The following is an 11,555-nucleotide window of genomic DNA, read 5'->3' on the forward strand; positions in this document are numbered from 1 at the left end:
TATAAAAACAGACAGAACAGAGATACAAAGAGAGAGGACAACCATTTGGCCTCATTTCAGGGTATTAAATACTTGTTTTCATGCCAAGTAGCTTCTTAGTTTCAGGTGGGCTAATATCATTCACTTAAACAGTGAAAGGGAGGAAGATGAGGGTAAGATTATGATTATTTTGATTATTTTTTTCCTCTTTTTTTTTTTTTCCCCCCATCAGAACTACTCGTAGACAATCTGGAGTTAAAAATAACAAAATAGCCGCAGTTTTTTGTGTGTGTGTGTGTGTGTGTGTGCTTGTTTGTTAGTGTGTGTTTGTGTGTGTGTGTTTTTTTTTTTTCTTTCCCTAATGAAAAGAACATCAGTTAGCAAGCTGCCAGAGGTCTCAGGTGTTTCCAAGCTAATTTGGCCTGGCAAGCAATGACCTCTGGGATTTTCAGAGCCAAATGTTAGTCTCTGTGGTTTGTATTTCTGCCTCCTACTTTTTGTTGTGCAGAACAGAAAGCACAAGCTGCACAGCGTGTATCATACTGTAGCAGTCTAAATCAGACAATTTTTGCTTTGGGTTTCTCATGCAGATTCTTCCATTATGTTTTTGAAGAAGTGTGAGTTTGCATTGCAAAACTACAGCCTTTAAGATGTAATTGTGGGTCTTGAGCATGTTGAAATTCTTTAAGCATAACTTGCTCATAACTATGGAGTATCACTCTGAACTCAAACTGTGTAGAACTGTGAATTTTGCATGATTAGGATGCAGCAACAGGAACTGTGAATCATTTGTTCCAGTTTTATGAGTCTTTGAAGATTGTAGATGTGAGGATTTTGCTGGCTATGATACACTTTATATAGTTTCTGGGTCTGCAGCAAACAGTCCTTGTGATTAACGTACCTGTAAAAAGGCATGGTTAATGATCTATTCAACTTTTTTTAAAAAAGACAAAGACTTGTGTTAGTTCTAGCTAACTTTAAGCATCCAGTGTGATACCTAAAGGAGGAATCCAGCCTGATATATGGAGGAGATTGTAGTGAAGGGGACAAACTCACCTTCAAAGCTCTTGTCTCTCTCCATTGATCAGAACCAGGGACGTTAAGTGCCATAGTCTAGCTGTGATATTGCACATAGCTGCAAATTATTTTCAATGATTTTATTAACTGGAAGAAGTGTCAGTTATCAATAACCATTAAGCATAAACATTTTCAGGTTGGAAATTAGGAGAAATTTCTTCTCAGAAAGAGTAGTTAGATATTGGAATGGGTTGCCTAGGGAAGTGGTGGAGTCACTGTACCTAGAGGTGTTTAAGGACAGGCTGGATGTGGTACTTAGGGATATGGTTTAGTGGGTAATGTTGGTGGCAGGGGAAAGTTGGACCAGACGACCTTGGAGGTCTTTTCCAGCCTTAATGATTGTATGATTCTATGAATTGCTGCTTAACCATTACTTTCTTATGGAGGGTCTCTCATTATGGCTGTGGTCAGTTTTTGGCTTAGGAAGACTGTTTTTGTTTTGTTTTGTTTTATTTTATTGAGATTTGTGAATCCTTGCCATAGATTTTCCTATTACTTTACAGAATTACTGACCTTTGAAATCTAAATAGAATGTAGTGTTATTTCTGTTTGCAGAGTTGCTTATCTTTTCTAAGAACAAAAGAAAGAATCCTGAAATAAACAGAGGAAACTGTTTAGAATATATCATTGATTAAGGAAAAAACTATGCAAAAAAAATCAGCTGGAAAGGATTCTAATTAGAATTTATCCTCCTTTGATGTTTGAACAGGAAACACTGCAAAAAGTTGGATACTACACAATATTTTCTTCCCTAATTAACAATGTGGACACAAGCAATTTTTCTATTTTCAGTTTCAAAATGTTATGATCTCATATTTTTTTTCTGACAACTCTTCCACAGATTAGTAAATGTTTCTTGCTGCTGAAAATATGTTCAGTACCAAGAGTGACAAAGGCAGTGTTCACTGTAGAGACAAATTCTAAAAAGAGACTATGAAGTTGCTAATATTAAATCTTTCTGATAATTGCCAGAAATACACTTTGAAAACCTTGTCAGTTTTAACTGTTTGATTTTATCTGCAAAACCAGATGGCTTATTTGGCCAATCTAGTGGAGCAATTGATTGAGAACTGGCATTTTGGAAATTTGCTAAAAGTGAGAATATTTTTCATGGCTGGCTGCTGCTTCAGTGAGAAATTGCAGAATTGTATGCTTGTCATGAGACTGGGTGTTGATGGGAGGCTGAATTCTTGCAGCTTCTGAGTTCACATTCAGAGCACTTCAGAATATCTCCTTACATTTTGCTTACAACACTGCCGCTATCATTGGGTTTATTTGAAATTGGAGATTGAAGATCTGATTTAGAGTCCACTGACGTTAGCCTTTCTGGACTTCCATTGTCTTGTTATGTAGAGTGTTAGTTGATCATACTGTGAGTTAAGTCAACAGAAATTGTTCTGCATACTCTAAGTGGAAGAAGATCATATCCTGAGGAAGAAATTCTTCTTGTTTAACCAGCAGAAAGCATGTTCATTGTAACAATATGCAGTGAAGCACTGAGCAGCCAAGGCTCAATATAAGAACTCAATATAAGAACTAGAAGACTAGGATGGAAAAATATAAGGGATTATCAGATGTGCTGTGCTTATGCTTTGTGTAGGAATTGCAATTTACTAGAATAAATTTTAAAAAAGGCAGTTAGCATTGATTTATTAAGTGGATACTATTTGGGACAATCTTTTATGTATATATTGACAACTACTTCATTTATTTCTAGCTGTATAGTAGTATACTGCTAAAGCCCTGTATAATGAGTGTAAAATTAGAGGAGAGGTGTTTTTTAATAAATGGATAAAGCTAGTTATACATTTTTTGTGCTTCTGAGTACTCTGTTCATTGTAGAGTTGGAGGATACACAATGTATCCATTCTACTATGACCAAGGCTGTCATGTTGTCTCTCTTTTTCATATAGTTACCTCAAGGGTAGTAAAGATAGTAGTAGACAGTTGGCAACCATCAAAGAAATAATGAAGTATTTCATTTCAAGACTTTAGAACTGTTCAGAATATTACTTAAAGACCAAGAACAGCACAGAGAATTTAAATGGCAGTGCAGAGTTGAATTTTTGCAATTTCTAGGTTGTGAAGCCTTTTTTTCCTCTGACTCAGGAAGGAAGATCCTCTGATTATTTTGGTTCTATAGGCAGCTGGAAAACAGCTACATGTGAACTCAGGATGATGTTATCTGGGGACAAATTAGAATAAAGACCTCAGAAATCAGAAATGTGATGTTTCTCCATCCTTATTTTAGGTCATTGAAGGTTACACCTGAAAAGGATAATCTCAAATAGGTATTTCTGGTCTCACATATGCAAAAGTAGGACAAGAGATTATTTTAAACAGATCAACACAAAATTTGTTGGTTAGGATAGCTGGTGCCAAACACTGAGTTTACTTGACAGTAAGTTGCTTTTTATATAGCTTAATCTCTTTGCTAAAAACTATCGTAACTAATCCATACTGAAAAAAGGAAATGCTTCTTTTTGGATTAAAGCATGCAAACCGATTAAAAATGTCATCTCTTCACAGAATCTGGAGTCCAGAGAACAGGTAACCAAAGGAAACAATGCTACCTAGCAAATGTCATTGCTTTTTCCAATGTCAGAATATTCCCTGGGAACTTTTAAGGCACTGTTATTTCAGTCAGATGGAGATTCAGCTAAGTAATATATCAGTTCATTTTAATAACCAATTCCTGTAAAAAAACCAGCAGTATAACAAAAGATACAGGACAGTTGGGCAGAATCAGATCCTTAAATAAAAAATAAAATGTCATTAGTTCTATAAGTATATGAGAACCATTTTAAGAAAATTTATTTATTATTCAAAAAAGCATTGATATTCCCCCTGGAAATGTTTTGCAATAAGGTTGCAGTTAGAGTAGTTTCTAGTTTGGGGCCAGCATGATGTAAAAGATAGACTCAGAAATCTGACTTAGATATTTGACATAATAGACTCGTGTGGTTTTAATATGTTTTATATTCAAAATTTCCTTAGAGTTACTCAAAATACTGTAAAACTCAATGATTGTATAATAGAAATTATATCCTAATTTATATCTTGACATCCAGATAGATAACTGTAAGGTGTGATGCTGTGCAAACCAGACTAATATGGAAAAGAAAAATGTTCAGCAAAAATAACAAATATAATTCTATGAGCATTCTTCTGCTATATTTACTTAATGTGATATATTCAAGATTTTTCCTTGAAACTAATAACCAGATCTGTCCCAAGTGTGCCTGAAATCCAAGTGTAAATTTCTTTGAGGAAGAAGTCCTAAGTTTTGCCATGCATTCTTCTTGAAAATATGGAAATTGATTTGCAATAAAAAGCCAAAACTTTATTTAAAGTGAAGAGCTCTGTAGGTTCATGAACATCCCCACTTTCCAGAAGCTTCTTTATTCGTAGCAGAAAAAAAAAAAAAAAATCAGTAGGATGTTTCTACATCTAGTACTTTTGTCCAGGTGAACAAGAAAGTAAATTGCTTAGTGGCTCACTGTGAGGTCTGATAACACCTGAATGAGATGTGGTTTCATGTTCTGCCATATTTAGAGTCAGTACTTTATCTTGCAGGCATTTATTTGCTCTGTGAAGAGGTTTAGGATCTGCACTACAACACCATCATTGCCGGTTTTAAAAGAGCAGATTAAATTAATAATTTGTTATACATGTGAAAGTAATCACTCATTTCGCAAGCTGTCCTAAAAGGCTGCACTTCAGACTCCTCAGATGTTTCAAATAAAGGTAGATGATATGAGGAAATTCTTGTATCTGTAGTTTCAAATGCCTGTTTTTAAAGCAGTTTTAAAAGAGTCATAGTTGAATGGAACATTCAGAGAAAAGTTTTTGCAAGTTTTAAATTCCTGGAAAGTATATCTTAAACTTACAGATATCTCTGCTGTGAATGCTTAAACTGAAAGGAAATTTTCATCTCCCTATGGCATGCACGGATAGAGCTGTGATTCTCACTGAATATTTCTTGTACTTCTTTCATCTTATCTGTTAGGGTGTGGATGGGGAGCAAAACAATGTTCCAAAATTAAAAGTGCTGAAGACCTTAAACTGACCTCTTAAACTGAGATAATAACAAAGGAACATTGAAGGCCTGACTTCACAACCTCAGGAAAATGCCAAGCAATGTTGTATAGTACGACGAAGCAGAAGTATTGGACCTTATTTTAGCTCTTCTCTGACACATGCACTGAAGCCTTAGGAGATGCATGTGCTTTTCTACTCATGTGAAACACTTTTTTGTTGTTGTTAAAAATAAATAAATAAATCCTGCATGCCCACAAGTGGAGCTCAACTGGCTACAGGATGCTGGAGAAGTGAAGGCTCTTGTACAGCTGGGGCAGGAGGTATACAGTGCACAGCCCTCTGGGATTTTTCTTTCCTCCCTTGGGAAAGGTTGGCAGCAATCAGATATGATGGAGTAGTAATGGAGTACAAGTGGTAGTCCTGGGAACGTGTGTGCTTTGCCATAATCTACAACTTCAGCAAGCCCAAGTAGAGTCCCATCACTTAAAGAAATTGAGTTTACATTATATATAAATCTTTATACAAGATTATATACAGTGAAGTAGAAAACAGGTGTCCATGTTAGCTCTAAGAACAAATAGCTGTGAGGATTAAATTCCAGTTCTCTTAAGCTGAAGGTCCTTTTTAACCCAGTCCTGGCCATTATCAGGCAGAGCTAGGATGTCTGTGGCTACACTCAACACAAATTTGACGGATAGAAGTTCCTCTCTGGGAATGAGACACTCTGGTGGGTGTCCATGGCTGTCTTCTGAACTGTGGGGTACATCTTGAGGAAGGACTCTAAATACCAAATCACACTCTCATCTCTTTCAGATGAAGATGTCTGAAATCCTGCTGGAATGGGTTTATCTGCAGAGGATTCCATTTCAACCCCATCTTCTCACTTTGAGGATCATTGACCTGTGATGAGCTCTTATAGGAAAGCATTAACAGCAAAGGCATGTTTGTACTGACATAAATGTGTCTGTTTAGGGTTGTAATGAGGGAATATTCCTACTCAAAACTGTTCTTCTGTAAGGAAGTTTATATTCTGAAAAAGTGCTGCATATGTGAGGGGGAAAAAGTACAGCGGAAATGCTTGGCTAAAATGTTGTAAATCTACAAAGTCTGCAAAATGCTTTTATTGTAAAATATTACTTTCCTTCCTATAATAAAATGTCAAACAAAGAAACAAAAAAAAAGAGCTAAGTCAGCAGAAAAAATGGGAGTGCTGCAAATGAACTATTTAATCTTTTGTCTTGTCAGTCCAAGTGGAAATTTGTGCTCTACACTTTGTTATTAGGCTGCTGTTGGTTTAGTTTTTGTTTTGTTTGTTTGTTTGTTTCCAAGTTTGGAGTGAAGAAGAACAATTATGTTTTAATCTTATTTTTAAAGGGAGAAAAAATATAAGTAATCAGTATTCTAAGTAATGAAATGGGGATTCTTAAGTAAAAAAAAAATCCTACTTGTGTAGAAAGCAAATGCCAGAAAATAGTTTTAAATTTCACATTGCAATTAAAATTTGTCACAATGACAAATATAGTACACAGGGCTCCAGTATAACTTTGATGTAATTAAACTGAAATTTTGCAATTACTTCTTTATACCTCATTACAGGAAATTTATCAAAAAGCTTGTGGGAGTGAGCAAGAGGAAGGTCTGGATTCCTTTCAGGGAGGTGATGGACACTAATGTCTGATGGGATTTTTATCCAGAGATGCCTGCAGCCGTCAGCCTTGTCAGGATTTGTTTTTTATCTGACTAGCAGGAACTGTGGCAAACAGTGTGTACAGTTACTAACAACATTGTGACGGCAGAACTAGGTGCTGTCAGTATTATCTCTTATAATACAGATATTTCTTAAGAAGCTGTGGATGCAGTGGGTGGTATGTAGCCTGTGAAGGTTGAGAAGAACTGTAAGAGATGTGGGCTCCTTTTCAATGGAGGCAGAGAGGAATCTCCTCCCAGATCTTCCACACCACCTCTGAGATGGTTTTCCCATGCTTTTTGGCACAGCCTTTTCCAGGCAGCAGAAACATTTGCACTGTGAAGAACTGAAAGGGCATGGCTTTATCATCGTGTTTCATGGACATAAAAATCACTGCCACTTTGTCTGGGTGCAGCAGAGAGCCTGCCAAAGGTAGACTCAGATAAGCTGAGAGAGAGACTTTAAGGCCACAGGGAAGCTGGGAGAGATTTGGCGTGGCCTCAGGAGAGGTGAGGGAATGAACTGACGAGAAACTGAGAGCTCAGCTGATCCCATCCCCATCTGAAATTCCCAGAATGTTATATCAGGATTACAAGCTTCAGATTCTGCTGCATCTTGCTTGAGAGAGCAACAGCTATAGGGAACATGCAGAATTTGATAAGTATATGAAAGAATACATTGAGTACAGATGGCGTCTGGCTTTATCTTTTCATGTTCTTGTGAAAGGATAACTTGCAATCCTAGGAGATTTCAGTCCTAGGACATTAAATAAAACAGTTGACAATGAATGTTAATACTTGTCTTTTCTGCTCTGGTCAGTTGTCCTTAAAGTAACTCCTGCAGATTCCATCTGGCCATCCTTATGTGACATTGAAAAAGGCAGCACTGACTCTCTATTATAAAAATCATCTAACTGTTAATTTCTTCTTTCCTTCTTTCCTGCCTGGGCAGAGAGAATAGTAAGAAATTTCCTTTTGCTGCCAAGGAAAAAAAAATGATGATAGCAAATTTAGGTGCTTCCCTCCGCTCCATATATTCTGCATTGCAATGGTGTTATGGACGTAAAGGTAAATGTGTGTTTTCTCTATTTTTTTTCCCCCTGCATGTGGAAGAGGGCAAACAAACAAACAAAAAATTATTTATTTATTTATTTATTTATTAACAGGAGAATATATAAACAGGATGGTCACATGTAAGGAGTGAAGTTATTTATTCTGTTCTTCCTGTTTATTGTGAGCTTTCAGCTGGACGAATAAGCTGGAAATAGATCTTAGCATATTTGTTCATTCATTCCTGTAGGAAGGTGTGTCAGTTTGACATGCCTTACAATTCTGCCCTTTCTATGATGTTTAACTTGCATTCAAGTATCTGTACTTGGTCTGTTTAGGAGGAAGCACATAATTTATTGTTGGATAATCATTGGTCGCCTGAGATTTTTTGAAGTGGCAAAGCAGATATCCGCTGCATATCCTTAGCAAAGTAACCATCATGCTTCCAGTTACAAACTTGAGAGCTGACTGTTATGCACAGAGATGAAAGCCATGCACCGAAGAAACCTGCGCATGACATACAAAGAATTAAACATACGAGCTAGCATATGCATGCTGGCTACACACAGAAATGCTGCTAGATTTAAGTATTTTTGGATTTTGTATAAAACCTCAGATTTACTATAATAAATCTAAAGCAAAAATATTATATATATGCATATATATATACTTATATATAATTTTATTTCATTTATTTATTTTCAAGAAAGAGGAAACTTTTTAGTATGCTGTGGTGAATTAGGTATTTCCAAGTTCAGATGTATCCATATGTATCAACTCTCATCTGTGACTCTTTATGAGTCTTTTTTTTTGAGACTGTTATAGCTGTAAAAACAACATAACCAACTTCCTAGCTATGTCCTCTGCATTTCAACAAAGAATGGAGTACTGGGGTCGAGATAAGTCATCAAAAACTACATGTGTTCAGGAAATCAAAGTAGGTGCCACCATTTCTTGAGAGACATTATAGTCAGTTTGAGCTCAGAGGAGCCCTGACTTACATCAAACACATCTCCAAAGAGTGTATTTCTGAAAAGCTAGGTTTAATACAACCGAAAACATCAGTGATTTGATTTGACTAACAAGAGCTGTTTGGTTTGTTCTTTATGGCCTTGCAAGTAATTATGTTATATTCACTCTATTATGACATTTTCAATTAAACTCTGTAATTAAAATTTACTCTAATTGTAAGATTGTAAGACTTCACAATCCCTTTCATCACCATCATCATTATTATTGTTATTATTATTATTAATATTATTTAAAGAAACAGCTTCTCAACATTTTTGCATCTAGAGTAGAACCATATAATATATATATGCTGTTGAATGTCAGTATCATTTTTAGTAGTCATTCCTACCAGAATTATATTGGAATTGGTCTCTCTATTTATCAGAAGACTGTCAGGACTATTAGAAATGTGGGCAAATATGTGAGTGAAATGTAAAAATTTTGTTCTAAATCTAAATGTATTTAGATGTACAGATATAGATTTGGAAAAGCCCAGAAGGGCTTTTTTGTTGTTGTTTTTGTTTGTTTTTAAGCACTCCTATCTCAATTCATCAGGGCTTCTAGATGTTCTACAAATCTTCCAGTGATGGAAATTCCCCTCCATTCTTGGCATTATATTCCATGTTTATATTAGAAAGTTTTTGTAATACCTAACTCAGTCTTCTTCCAACTCCATCCTTAGTAAACTTGGAAACCAACATGTCTGTGTTTTTGCAATGTCTTCTTTCAAACATCTTATCCCTACACTGAAAACAATTCTTTTGGTTATCTCATATGTCTTGTTTTCTTTACCCCATTGGAATTTTCTCTACATCTTTTGTGAAGTACATGGACTCTAAACTAGTGCACTATCACAGATGGAATTGTTACTTTATCCATCTTGCACATCACAGTAATGTTTATACACTTCAGTATGATTTTGTTTTATTATTATTGCAAAAACACGATAACATTTATTCAGTTTTATGTGTTGATCTCTCTTTTTTTTTTTCCTTTCAGTTTTATTTATTTATCCTCCCTCCTCTTCCCCCCTTCCTGAATTGCTCTCTTCTCACACTTTCAGTCTTTTGTTCTTGACAGCTGCTGTTGCTGAAATTCCATATCTGGCACTTGACCTAACCAAAGTGCATCACTTTTCCTTCCCTGCTTGTTTCTACATTTTTTTCCAGGATCTTATAAAATTCTGGTCTCCAAAACACTTTCAGCCTTTCCCTGCTTTTTGTCATCTGACAGTTCAATAAAAATATTCTCGGACTCATCATTAGTGTCTTTGATGAAAATATTTATTTAGCTCCAAGAAAGACCAACAACAGAATATAAGTTTTCACAATAAACTATTTGTAACTCAACTTTGAGGACAGTTTTTAGGTAGGTTTACCAGAAGCTTGTATTAGTTTCATTTGTATTGTGCTCCCACAGTTTGCTTATAAGAATATCAAGTCATACAGCGTCAAAGTGCTCGCCGTAAAAATATTAGGGTGTATTGACATCAGTTGCCTAGCTGTACTACCCTTCTAAAGTACCTAGAAACTAATAGTAATACTTTCTGGCATGATTATTTTCTGTTTTATTTGTTTGTTCTCTGTCTTTTTTTTTTTTTTTCCTCTTTTTTGTCTATTTTGCTCTTGCTCTAACTGGGAACTAAGTAACATATAAACGAATAAAAAATTTCTGTCTCTCCTTTTTTCTTCTTTTTTTGCTTGCTAAAATGTAAGATTCACTACGACACCTGCCTCCCCCCCCCCCCCCCCCCACTTCATTCTGCTAGATATGTAGATATGATTACTTATTGCAGTTATTTTCTGATGGAATTTCCTGGTCTTCTTTCTGCAGGCGTTCAGTCCAGGCTGAATCTAGATAATTCTAATTCTAATAATAAATTCTAGACAATTCTATCTAATCTAGGTAAGATTAGGAATACCTAGACTGTCTCTAGTGGTTGTTTGCCTCATAAGGTCTTAGAACCAGTCAGAGATAATCTTTCTGTATTTTCAGTTGACCAGTTTCAGTACTAAACTACAATTCCAGATGGAATAAGATTTGTTTCCTAATGTGCTAACCAAATCTTTATTATTTGAAATTACAGTGGTTGCTCCTTGCCTGATCTTTGGTTGGCTTGCAAGCAAATTGATCTCCTTTTCTTTATTCCACTTTCCTCCAGGTTTGAACTCTGTTGTTATACTCCACCTCAGTCTTCAAAACTAGAGAAGCCTGAATCCCTATTTGGCTGTCATGTATTTCCAGCCTCTTAGTTGTTGCTAACCTTCTTTACATTCTCTTTTAGCTTTTCTAATACATGGTGCCCAAACCTTGATGGCGCACTCCAGATGAGATTATCACAGAATCACAGAATTGTAGGGGTTGGAAGGGACCTCAAGTCCATCAGGTCCAACCCAGCTGCCAAAGCAGGTTCCTTAGAGCAGGCTGCCCAGGTAGGTATTGAATATCTTCAGAGAAGGAGACTCCACAACCTCCCTGGGCAGCCTGTCCCAGGACTCCGTCACCCTCACTGTGAAGTTCTTTCGCATGCTGGTGCGGAACTTCCTGTGATCCATTTTGTGGCCATTACCCCTTGTCCTGTCCCCACAAACCACTGAAAAGAGGTTGGCCAAATCCTTCTGTCTCCTACACTTCGGGTATTTAGAAAAATTGATAAGATCCCCTCTCAGTCTTCTTTTCTCCAGGCTGAACAGACCCAGGTCTCTCAGCCT

General features: G+C 36.3%; 1 long non-coding RNA gene across 1 annotated transcript; it reads left to right on the top strand.

Annotated features, from left to right (window-relative positions):
• The first annotated feature begins 457 nt into the window (after window positions 1-457).
• Window positions 458-8,992, top strand: LOC308184997. The gene is made up of 3 exons (XR_013943065.1): window positions 458-596; window positions 5,911-6,035; window positions 6,694-8,992. It is a non-coding gene; the product is annotated as an uncharacterized lncRNA (long non-coding RNA).
• Window positions 8,993-11,555: the final 2,563 nt, after the last annotated feature.

Source organism: Anser brachyrhynchus (assembly GCF_964034855.1).
Source record: "Anser brachyrhynchus genome assembly, chromosome: Z".
Lineage (NCBI taxonomy): Eukaryota > Metazoa > Chordata > Aves > Anseriformes > Anatidae > Anser > Anser brachyrhynchus.